Here is a 12,428-nt window from a genome sequence, read left to right as displayed (position 1 = left end):
ATCCAACTTGGAAAAAATCTTGGCCCCCTGTAATTTATCGAACAGTTCGGTAATAAGGGGAAGGGGGTAACGATTTTTAATAGTTATGTGGTTTAAACCCCTGTTGTCGATGCAAGGCCTTATCGACCCATCCTTTTTCTTGACGAAGAAAAACCCAGCCCCTGCTGTGGAATTGGAGTGACGAATAAAGCCTTTCTTGAGATTCTCCTGGATATATTCATCCATAGCGTGAGATTCTGGTAACGACAAGGTGTAGGTCTTGGACTTGGGTAGGGAGTAACCTGGAACTAGATCAATCGGACAATCGTAAGTCCTGTGTGGCGGCAAGAGGTCTGACTGTACCTTATTGAAAACGTCCCGGAATTGATGGTAAACGGAAGGTAGAATAACTTCGGGAACAGAGGTATTGGCCAGCAGTTGATGAGTCTCGCCTGACCTCGGCCTCCAGGAAATGGGAGCAGAGGAAGTCCAGTCAATGAGAGGATTGTTAAGCTGTAGCCAAGGAAGACCAAGTGTGATGGGTATCCCAGGAGCGTAAATGGCATCGAGAACTAAGATCTCCTTGTGCAGATGTGAGGACAGAAGCAAGGGAGCCGTCTCTAAGGAGATGTGGGCCGGGGTAAGAGGACGTCCATCGATACCAACGAGTGCGATGGGAACCTTCTTTCTCACGAGTGGTATGCGGTTTAACCTGGCGAATTCAAGATCCACAAAGTTTCCTCCAGCTCCTGAGTCAATGAAAGCGGCGGTAGAAGTCTTGAACTTATCGCCTGAAAGGGAGACTGGAAATGTAAGTTTCTTAGGGAGTTCACCTTTAGAAAGGGGACGTGGAGACATTACACCCAGAGAGAGCCCCTCTGTACTCACTGGGTGTTCCCGTTTCCCGGACACAGTGGACACTCCTGAACCAGATGTTCCATGGATCCGCAGTAGAAACACAATCCCCCGGCGTGGCGGAACTGCCGTATCGGTGTGCGGATGCGTTGTTCCCCCAACTGCATTGGCTCTGGCAACTCCAGTGCAGGACGAAGAGGTATGGTAGCACTTGGGGGAGCAGGAGTGTTGCTGGGAGTACTGGAGAACGGAACTTGAAAGTTATGGAAGCGAGTGCGCTGACGCTCAGAGCGGCGTACCTGGATACGTTGATCTACTTGAACAGCCAAATCAATAAGGACCTCCAGTTGATCCGGCCTGGATTGGCGAGAGAGTTTGTCCTTGATGGGATCTGCCAGGCCTTGCCAGAATACGGAGACGAGAGCCTCTTGTCCCCAGTTAGTCTCGGCTGCTAGAGTCCGGAATTCCACAGCATACTGCGTCACCGTTCGCCGTCCCTGAGTGATCTGGAGGAGAGAAACAGATGCCATCTCCCGACGAGCGGGAGAATAGAATACTCGTTGAAACTTGGCTTTAAATGCCGGGTAATCTTGGGTAAGGTCAGAACGTCGCTCCCAAACCGGGGAAGCCCAAGCCAGGGCGCTGCCAGTGAGGAGGTTATAAATGTAGGCTACCTTCTTGCGATCAGTATTGTAGAGATGGGGGGCCATTTCAAACTGCACCTCACACTGGTTTAGGAAACCCCTACAATCTTGCGGTTCACCTGCATAAGGCTTGGGGGGGAGGAATCCTTACATCTGAGCTGCTAACTGCGCTTGCGGAGTGGGGGCTTACATCTGGTGGGGTCGCGGTCGGTACCCTGTCTGAGAGTACTGCGACCTGACGTGTAAGTGCCACAATTTGATCCGCCATGGCCTGGTTTTGCTGAAGCAGATTGGAGAGAAACTGTTGAAGTTCGGTCTGGTCTGCGTCTTGTGGGCTCGACATAATGTTACGCCGGTGCTGCCCGCAGACCAGACCCATCCCCTGAGCTGAAGGGGGAAGTGGTAATACACGCACCCGTAGCAAAGGGAGCATGTCGGGAGTGTGGTATGAAGCGTTGTCAGGCCAGGTGTAGTAAGGTAGACAATACTTGCCGGTACCGGTTGTAGAGATAGAGTGAAGGATGCCTCGCTGAAGTCAGGGAGTGGAGAGTGGAGATAGGTCGTTGTCCAAGCCGTGTTCAAGGGGTTAACAGAGTGAGCGTTGTCCAAGGAGTGCCGAGATCGAGAGCCAGAGGGGGTAGTCGTACGAGCCGCGTCAGAACCTGTGAAAACACTGAGAGAATCCTGAAGTACCTCCATACAGAGACTATGTCGAGCAAAGACTGAGAGCAGAGAGGAGCTAGATAAAGCAGGAAGGTCCAATTAGGAACGGAGGCGGGACAGGAAGAGCTACAGGGAGACACTGCAGATTGGTGCAGGCATAACAGGCCAGGTGAGTCTTGTTGGTAACCTGAGTATGCCCGTGCAGTGTGCGGGGGTGGAGCCTGAGGTCCGGGGGACGGGAAGAAGAGTGTGCAGACTGAGCGTGCTCCGTAACTCGTGTACGCGTGTGAACCGAGCCAGTGGACGGTGCAGGTGTGCGTGCAGGAGGGCGTGGGCGCGCCCGGCGCTGAGCAGAGGAATCGCCGAGGGGAGTGATCCCGCGACGGCGGCAGGGGCGAGGGGCCGTGGAGGCCGGTAAGGCAGGATTGTTTTGTGTGTCCAGGGGCTCCCTGCGGGAAGGGGGTGCTCTGTGTGGGGAGCGTGGAGAACGCCGATTCCTGACACTCAGGCAGAGGATCCTAGGTCAACATCCACTCGTTCGTCCAAACTATTTGTCCCTCCCCAATTTCGAAGTGAGGTGTTGCAATGGGTCATAACTCCAAGACGGCTGGCCACCCGGGAGTTAGGAACACTTGTGATTTCCTTGAACGGATCTTTTGGTGGCCAGAGATCCACAAAGAGGTGAGAGTTTTTGGCAGCCTGCGTTACATGTGCCCAGACTAAGGTGCCTAGGACATTACCCTGTGGGTTGCTCCAGCCCTTGCCAGTCCCCACCCGCCCGTGGACCCACCTTTCCATGGATTTTATCATCGAGCTACCACCCTCCAGGGGTATGACTACCATACTGGCAGTAGTTGATCGCTTTACACTCCAAGCCCACTTTATTGCCCTTTAGAAGCTACCCACAGCTTCAGAACTATCTGAAATCTTTATTAAAGAGATATTTCGTCTTCATGGAGTCCCGACGGATATAGTCTCGGACTGCGGATCCCAATTTGTCTCAAGATTTTAGAAGGCCTTTTGTCAAAAAATGGGCAACTCCCTTCATTTTTCTTCTTCGTAACATCCCCAGTCCAACGGACTCACGGAAAGGGCAATCAGTCTTTAGAACAATTCCTGCAATATTTAGTATCTGAACTACAGGACTGGGTTGATCTGCTCCCGTGGGCCGCGTTTTCCTGCAACTCTATGAAGCACGATTCCAACTGGAATCTCCATTCTTTTGTGCCTACGGGTATCATCCTGCTCCCCTTCCTTCTTCCAGTCCCATCTCCGGAGTCCCTGCAGTGGATGATAAGATCCAAGAACTGCAATCACTCTGGAAGAAGATCCAGACCAATCTGACCTCCAGCAAAAAACCCAGGCGGATAAACGTCGACGGCCACCTCCCCCGTTTCAAGTGGGAGATCAAGTTTGGTTGGCAACAAAAAATATCCGACTGAAACTGCCCTCCTCCAAACACGGGCCCAAGTTCATTGGACCTTACAAAATTCTGAAACAGGTCAAACCGGTGGCATTCAAACTGGAACTTCCAGATAACTTAAGGATACCTCCAGTGTTCCACGTCTCCCTCCTCAAACCGTTCGTACAGAATGCGTTCTCTCCTCCTATTCTCCCTCCTCCTAGACCATTTCTGGTGGATGGCCAGGAGGAATTTGAAGTACACCAGATACTGGACTCCCGTAAATCCCGAGGCGGGCCACAATACTTGGTCCATGGGAAGCATTATGGACCCAAAGAGAATTCATGAATCAAATCCGAGGATGTCAATGCCCCCAACTGGTCCGGGCGTTTCATCGGAGATTCCCTACCAAACCGGCTTAGATCGCCCGGAGGTCTCTTCTAGAGAGGGGAGTACTCTAAGGATTCTGCTCGATCCGTGCCGGGTTTTGCTGCCAGTTCAGGTTTTCCAGACTGCCTGCCCTTTCTGCTCACTGTGGCCATTTTGGTTACTGGCAGCCTGCTGTATAAGGCTGCACTTCCTGGTGGGAATCGCCGAGCAGAGTTCTGTTTGCTGCCGCTCCGTTTGATCTTCGCTGTCGCGCATTAACCCTTTCGCCTATTTGGAATCTCTGTTGCTGACCCCGGACCGTGACCCCGACCTCGCTGCCTTCCACCTGCCCTGACCTTTTGCCTGTCGCTTGGACTCTGCACCACTGTCGCCAGCCCTGACTTCTGCCTGCTTACCGACTACGAATACTCTTACAGGTCTCTGTCCCCCGGGCTCTGGTCGGTTATTCTGCTTCCCTACCTCAGCCCCGCGGGTCCGGTTCCTGATTAGAGACAAGCACCGTCACACAAGGCCTGAGACACTGCGCACTGCCAATATATATATATATATACACAGTTACACCCTCACCCACCCAGCACCCTGCCACAGCCTGAGACACTGCGCACTGCCAATATATATATATACGCAGTTACACCCTCACCCACCCAGCACCCTGCCACGGCCTGAGACACTGCGCACTGCCAATATATATATATATGTAAGAAAAACCCAGAATTGCTTCAAGGAAATACTGATGCTACCAATTGTGTGCTATCAATACTAATCGTCCAGTATAAATGAACTGCATAAACATATATAAAGTACACTTCCGTTCAGAGTCCCATTGTGTAATAAATGGTTAATAATCACCCCACTTGCTCAAGTCCCATAGCGTCACACGGGTAGGGGCTGGAGTGTGGTAGAGAGGCAATGTGGCAGCACAACCGCCGCGTCCCCTGAGAAGGAACTAAACAGCTAAGTTCGCCGCCACCCTCCGCCACTGCCTCACTAAACCCGGTGCTGTATCTGAGCCAGATGACCTCACAGCAGAGGTATACACGGGGGATAGATGGAGGAGTAAAGGCACTCACTTTCTTGACACGACGGGTCACTGGTCCGCACTCGGCGTTCGGCGTCCACCATCCAGCGATGACGTCAAGATCTCTGGACCGGAAGTGACGTATAGCGTGCTCCAAGCCGGGAGAATCAAACAAAAATAGAACAGGAGGCGGTGCACTGCTGCCGTCAGGGTTAAAGGGAAACGATATCTTCACGCAAATTGACTGAATAAAAGGTTGTTTTATTTAAGTGCATATACACTAAAAAAGTGCTACAGAGCTCACTCTGACGCGTTTCGTCCCTGCCTGGGACTTTGACAACTTGACATCGACAGAGAAACGCGTCAGAGTGAGCTCTGTAGCACTTTTTTAGTGTATATGCACTTAAATAAAACAACCTTTTATTCAGTCAGTTTGCGTGAAGATATCGTTTCCTTTTTACCCTGATGGTAGCAGTGCACCGCCTCCTGTTCTATTTTTATATATATATGTAGCCAGGTCTCCCCAGCCTGTCAGTGCCCCCCTCACCTAGCTGTCGATCGCGGGGGCCGCCGCGTCCAATGGCGGCTCCGTCCGGCGATGGCAGGGGAGAGGGCGGTCAGGTCCCGGCTCGGGGGTTGCCAGGGACGCGTGCGGCCGGTTGCCAAGGCCGCACGCGCGTCACAGGGCTCCCGGCGCTCTCGGAGCCGGGCGGAGAGGGCACCGCCATTGCCCCTTAGCTCGCGCATGTGCAGTGGTCGCGCATGCGAAGGTAGAGCCCCAGAGTCAGGGCGAAGTCGCGCGCGAGTGAGGTTAGTCAGGGAAAGGTTGGGGCAGTCCCAGATAGCTTGCGCAGGCGCAGGAGAGGTAGGAAAAAGCCCGCAAACCCCTAGCCATTCAGGGAAGGCTCTGAGCAGGGACTACAGATCCCATGAGCCTCTGTATGCCCCATGTGACACCAGGGAGCCAATTGGGCTTAGGAAGCCTCAGAAGGCAAGTGGATACATTTCGCGCGCTGAGGCCACGTTAGTCAGGAGAGACCGGAGCAGCCCAGGGAATGAGGTAGGGTACAGGAGTCAGGGACTCCCTGTACTAGGCCAGTATCCCCAGAGCCCGAGATAGCTCAGCTCCCCAGTAAAGTGAGTGTTGCCAGGAACAGCCCTCAGGTTAGGGACCCTGTCACTTGCATTAGTGGGAGCTGGGGAACAGAAGGGAAGAAAGGCAGCAGCGGACTTAGTGTTAAATTGCAGGGGTTGCTGCATGTACTGATAGATATCAGTTAAGTGAGTTGGAGTCAGGGAGCTGTGAGGGAAGGAAGGGTGCGGGGAGCGAGTGCAGCTCCTGCACCCATATAGGTACCCACACCCCCAGGTAGGCCCCAACTCCCCACTAGGTTAGTGGGTAAGTGCTGAGGGAGGCCCGAGATAGGGACGCTGCCTTTAGTGTAGTGCTGCCTTGTCAGAGTCACGGCGGTCAGTGCTGTGAGGTCTGACAGGCAGGCACAGTGTTGTGTAGCATGTTGGCTGAACACATCCAGTGGGTCACAGCTTGTTGCTGCAGGCGCTGGGATTAGTTTAGTAACAGTCAGGGCTGGGAAGAGTTGGGGGAGTGGGACAGGTCATTAACCCCTGTAGGCCCCTAGGAGCTTCCCCAAAGCCATTACAGGTTGCTGTGCTATAGGGACGGCCTATAGTATAGCGCGTGTCATTTAGTGCTGTAGGGACAGGTCCTATGTTAGGGATCCTGTCACGGTAGGGATGATTAGATAGGGACTCAGCGGACGCTGCGGTTCCTGTGAAGCGGTTCGGACCCACGTTGGGGTCCACAGAGACTATTCCAGAGTGGGATCGCCCTGGCGGTCCGTGTGTACAAAGGAGTCCGGTGTAGGATCAGACGGAACCATCACACGACGGATCCTTTGTGAAGCCAGTTGGAGATCCGAGGTTCTGATATGTTATTCTATGTTGTCGTGTCTGTTAGTAAAGTCACCAGTTAATATATAACTCACTGTGTATGGTATTATTGATTGTCCTGTGAGGAACCACTCCCCCTCTGGTGGGAGCCATCTCAGGTGGAGGCGCTGCATCGTTGTAAGTGAGTACCTCTAGTATAATTTCCCAGGTTCCCCGTGGCGGAAGCTCAGCCCTCCTGCGAGCCAACAGGTAATGCACCACACCTATGGTAACCTTGTATGTTCCCTTGCACCCCACACTATATCTGCGATTGGTGTGGGGGGGAATACCCGTTACATATATATATATATACGCAGTTACACCCTCACCCACCCAGCACCCTGCCACGGCCTGAGACACTGCGCACTTCCAATATATATATATATAAAACATAATACTGAGTTAAGTTATGGTGAGTAAAAAAAGTGACAAAAACCCTCCACAGGAAAGCAAATATGCAAATATAGCTGTATGCTCATCTGCATGTCTTAGGCAGGTCTGCAACCTATATATATACGCAGTTACACCCTCACCCACCCAGCACCCTGCCATGGCCTGAGACACTGCGCACTGCCAATGTATATATACGCAGTTACACCCTCACCCAGCCTGCACACACCCAGCACCCTGCACCCACCCAGCACCCTGTACCCACGCAGCACAGGCCTGAGAGACTGAGCCCTGCCGCTGTATATACGTAGTTACACCCACACTCAGCCTGCACCCACCCAGTACCCTGCACCCACCCAGCACCCTGTACCCTCCCAGCACCCTGCACCCACCCAGCACCCTGTACCCACACAGCACCCTGCCACGGCCTGAGAGACTGAGCACTGCCGCTGTATATACGTAGTTACACCCACACCCAGCCTGCACCCACCCAGCACCCTGCACCCACCCAGCACCCTGTGCCCACGCAGCACAGGCCTGAGAGACTGAGGCCTGCCGCTGCGTATAGTTAATCTGATGTGGCAATGTTAGAGCCGGGTAAGGAGGGTCACAGTTAAATGATTACTTTGGTCCTATGTGGACCTGCACTGTTAACCCTGTCACTGCCAGTGGGGTCCGGTTTGCTATGTGTTGCTGAGCAGCAGTGCACCTGTTGGTGGGGGTTTCATCTGGACCCCAAATGTTCAGAGCGGGGCACCTGTAACTCGGATTATCACCAGCAGGTGTCAGTGTGACAGAACACAAGGGCTGATGTTACAGGGGAAAGGATACTGGTGTCACAGGGATTGGGCAGAGGAGCTGACGCTCGTAACCCCATTGCTGCCAGAAAAGATAGCGAAGCATCGAAGAATCTAATACATGAGACCCATACATAACAACATAACGAAAGGATGTGGGGTTCGCTGCCTCCTGAATTGTGCTAGTAGTTGAAACTCTACCTCACTGCAGGGGTTAATACAATTTCCCCCATGAGTCAGAGACTCCCAAGTCCAGTCCTGCAGAACCTCTATACAGTGCAGCTTTAGGCTATCCTCCCATTAGCACAGGTAGCCCAATCATTTTCACTGAAGCACCTGTGCTCAAGCAGGGGGTTATCCTTAACCCTGCTCTGTTCCTGTTGGGCCCTGGAGAACTGGTGTGGGCATAGGTCAAACCGGGCTCCCCGAAAAGTCAAGGGGTCAACACAGTCTGGTTGTGCTGTATCTATGTATGCTGGGGTACATTACAGCTGTTATAATAACAATGCCAGTGTTTGTAGAGTTTTTTTACACTCAGAACGAAAATTACAGCAATTGTTTGGGGTTTTGCCAGTTTCCCTATAAAATCCTTTACTACCAGAGAGCTTCTAACATCCCCTCGCCTTCGTGTGCCTCAGGTACTAAAGATTAGATTGCAAGTTCTTCAGGCAAGATATGTAGAAATTTAAAACCAGAGACAGAACATGAAACACAGACAGAGCTCAGTGCACATCCAATGACACCTATACATGGTACAGTGCCAAAATATATATATATATAGATAGATATCTTTTGAATAAAATGGTCTTTTAGTTTAACTCTTTGGCCAAAATGTTGTAAGCCCTTGAGCCCCTACACGGCAGACCACATCTCAAGGGTACCTAAAACTAATATAAATTCTTAATAACCTGTACATTACCAGGAAGAATGGTAATATACGCTGGTATACCCGGCGTTGCCCGGGCGTGGAAGGGCAGGGGGCATGGAGTGGGGGGAGGGGAGGGGAAGGGCGGGGGGGAGGGGCGTGGAAGGGCGGGGGGGGGGGCCCAGGGGCGTGGAAGGGCGGGAAGGCAAAGGGCACTAGGGCAAAGGGGCAGGGAGGGGCGGGGGGGCAAAGGGGCAGGGAGGGGCGGGGGGCAAAGGGGCAGGGAGGGGCAGGGGGCAAAGGGCAGGGAGGGGTGGGGGGGGCAAAGGGCAGGGGGGCAAAGGGCAGGGAGGGGCGGGGGGCAAAGGGTAGGGAGGGGCAGGGGGGCAAAGGGCAAGGAGGGGTGGGGGCAAAGGGCAGGGAGGGGCGGGAGCAAAGGGCAGGGAGGGGCGGGGGCAAAGGGCAGGGAGGGGCGGGGGGGCTAAGGACAGGGAGGGGCAAGAGGGCAAAAGGGGGCAGGAAGGGAGGGGGGCAAGAGGGCAGGGAGGGAGGGGGGCAAGAGGGCAGGGAGGGGGCAGGGAGGGAGGGGGGCAAGAGGTCAGGGAGGGAGGGGGCAAGAGGGCAAAGGGCAGGGGGGCAAAGGGCAGGGTGGCAAAGGGCAGGGGGGCAAAGGGGAAAAGGGCAGGGGGAGGGAGGGCACGGTGGAAAAGGGCAGGGGCAAAGGGCAGGGGGCAAAGGGCAGGGGGAGGGAGGGCAGGGGGCGGGAGGGCAGGGGGCAAAGGGCAGGGGGAGGGAGGACAGGGGGGGCAAAGGGCAGGGGGAGGGAGGGCAGGGGGGGGCAAAGGGCAGGTGGGGCAAAGGGCAGGGGGAGGGAGGGCAGTGGGGGCAAAGGGCAGGTGGGGCAAAGGGCAGGGAGGGGCGGGGGGGCTAAGGACATGGAGGGGCAAGAGGGCAGGGAGGGGGCAGGGAGTGAGGGGGGCAAGAGGGCAGGGGGCAAAAGAGCAAAGGGCAGGGGGGCAAAGGGCAGGGGGCAAAGGGCCGGGGGGCAAAGGGGAAAAGGGCAGGGGGGCAAAGGGCAGGGGGCGCAGGGGAGGGAGGGTAGGGGTCAAAGGGCAGGGGTCAAAGGGCAGGGGGCAAAGGGCAGGGGAGGGAGGGCAGGGGGCAAAGGGCAGGGGAGGGAGGGCAGGGGGCAAAGGGCAGGGGGCAAAGGGCATTGGGAGGGAGGGCAGGGGGGACAAAGGGCAGGGGAGGGAGGGCAGGGGGGGAAAAGGGCAGGGGGAGGGAGAGCAGGGGGGGCAAAGGAGAGGGAGGGCAGGGGGGCAAAGGGCCGGGGGACGGAGTGCAGGGGGGGCAAAGGGCAGGGGGAGGGAGGCATGGAGGGCAGGGGGGGCATGGAGGGCAGGGAGGGCAGGGGGAGTCAGGGACGCGTTAAATAAGCCATTCGCCTGCGTGTACTCACCTTGCACACGGCCGCGCTCCTCTTCCCCGGATACCGGCCGCCCTGCTCCGGCTCCTCCGCAGCGAGGCTGAGACGCTCCGGTGAGGAGGTGCTGGGCCTCTCGCGGGGAGAGGCGGAGACAGCCGGAGGAGCGGCCTGTGTGAGGGGAGAGCTGCGTGCTCTGTGTGTGGGGGGGGGGGGGGAGAGCGCCCGGTGAGGGGAGAGCCGCGTGCCCTGGTTGGGGGGGGGGTGAGGGAGAGCGCCGGGTGAGGGGAGAGCCACGTGCTCTGTGTGGGGATGGGTGGGGAGAGCGCCCCGGGTGAGGGGAGAGCCGCGTGCTCTGTGTGGGGGGGGGGGGGGGGTGAGGGAGAGCGCCGGGTGAGGGGAGAGCCGCGTGCTCTGTGTGTGTGTGGGGGGGGGGGGTGAGGGAGAGCGCCGGGTGAGGGGAGAGCCGCGTGCTCTGTGTGTGTGTGGGGGGGGGGGTGAGGGAGAGCGCCGGGTGAGGGGAGAGCCGCGTGCTCTGTGTGTGGGGGGGGGGGGGGGGTGAGGGAGAGCGCCGGGTGAAGGGAGAGCTCCCCTGCTGACTGGGGGGGGGGAGGAAAAAGCGTGGGAAACCAGGAGACCCGGGGAGAGGAGGAGGTGAATGTGATGGGGGGGGGGGAGAGGAGAGAGAGGTGTGGATAGGGGGGGGAGAGGAGAGAGAGGTGTGGTGGTGTGTGTGTGTGTGTGTGTGTGTGTGTGTGTGTGTGTGTGTGTGTGTGGCCTGTGTTTTGGCCCGTCACTCCGCCTCAGGCCAATGAGAGGTGCGGGGGCGGGCGGCCCAAGGGACCAATGAGATTTCCCCTAGGGACACAGGCCATGCAGACAAACATACAGTGCTTTCACAAATATATAGTAGATCTGTCAAAATTAGTTGCATAGTTCTAAGTCTGATTGAAGCTCTTATTAACCTGTACATTACCAACTAATTTTGACAGATGTATTATAAATCATTCTTCCTGGTAATGTACAGGTTATTAAGAATTTATATTAGTGTTAGGTACCCTTGAGATGTGGTCTGCTGTGTAGGGGCTCAAGGGCTTACAACATTTTGGCCAAAGAGTTAAACTAAAAGACCATTTTATTCAAAAGATATCTATCTATATATATATATATATTTAGGCACTGTACCGTGTATAGGTGTCATTGGATGTGCACTGAGCTCTGTCTGTGTTTCATGTTCTGTCTCTGGTTTTAAATATATATTGCCATGCTCAGTAGCCCTCCTCTGTGACACTTATATGCTTATATATATGTTGTGCTTATTTTGGGGGTTCAATATGAGCTTGAGGTGTCCTGTATGTTTTACAAGATATGTATAAAACAATTAAATGAATAGAACTGTGGAATGAATAGTTGAGCAGGACAGCAGCCCGTGGCTTTACGCGTCCATTAGGATTCATTTGGGAATTGTTGCTTGTTATTTCTAATTAATGAATTGAATACAATGACTGTGTATTGCAGTTTAATGTAAACCAGCCTCTCTGTGTATTACAGTTATATGTAACCCAGCCTCTCTGTGTATTACAGTTATATGTAACCCAGCCTCTCTGTGTATTACAGTTGAATGTAACCCAGCCTCTCTGTGTATTGCAGTTTAATGTAACCCAGCCTCTCTGTGTATTACAGTTGAATGTAACCCAGCCTCTCTGTGTATTACAGTTTAATGTAACCCAGCCTCTCTGTGTATTACAGTTGAATGTAACCCAGCCTCTCTGTGTATTACAGTTTAATGTAACCCAGCCTCTCTGTGTATTACAGTTATATGTAACCCAGCCTCTCTGTGTATTACAGTTGAATGTAACCCAGCCTCTCTGTGTATTACAGTTGAATGTAACCCAGCCTCTCTGTGTATTACAGTTGAATGTAACCCAGCCTCTCTGTGTATTACAGTTTAATGTAACCCAGCCTCTCTGTGTATTACAGTTGAATGTAACCCAGCCTCTCTGTGTATTACAGTTTAATGTAACCCAGCCTCTCTGTGTATTACAGTTTAAT

The sequence above is a fragment of the Ascaphus truei genome, chromosome 7, assembly GCF_040206685.1.
Source record: "Ascaphus truei isolate aAscTru1 chromosome 7, aAscTru1.hap1, whole genome shotgun sequence".
NCBI classification, from domain to species: Eukaryota; Metazoa; Chordata; class Amphibia; order Anura; family Ascaphidae; genus Ascaphus; species Ascaphus truei.
The sequence above is the reverse complement of the archived record's forward strand: the minus strand, read 5'-3'. Positions refer to the sequence as shown.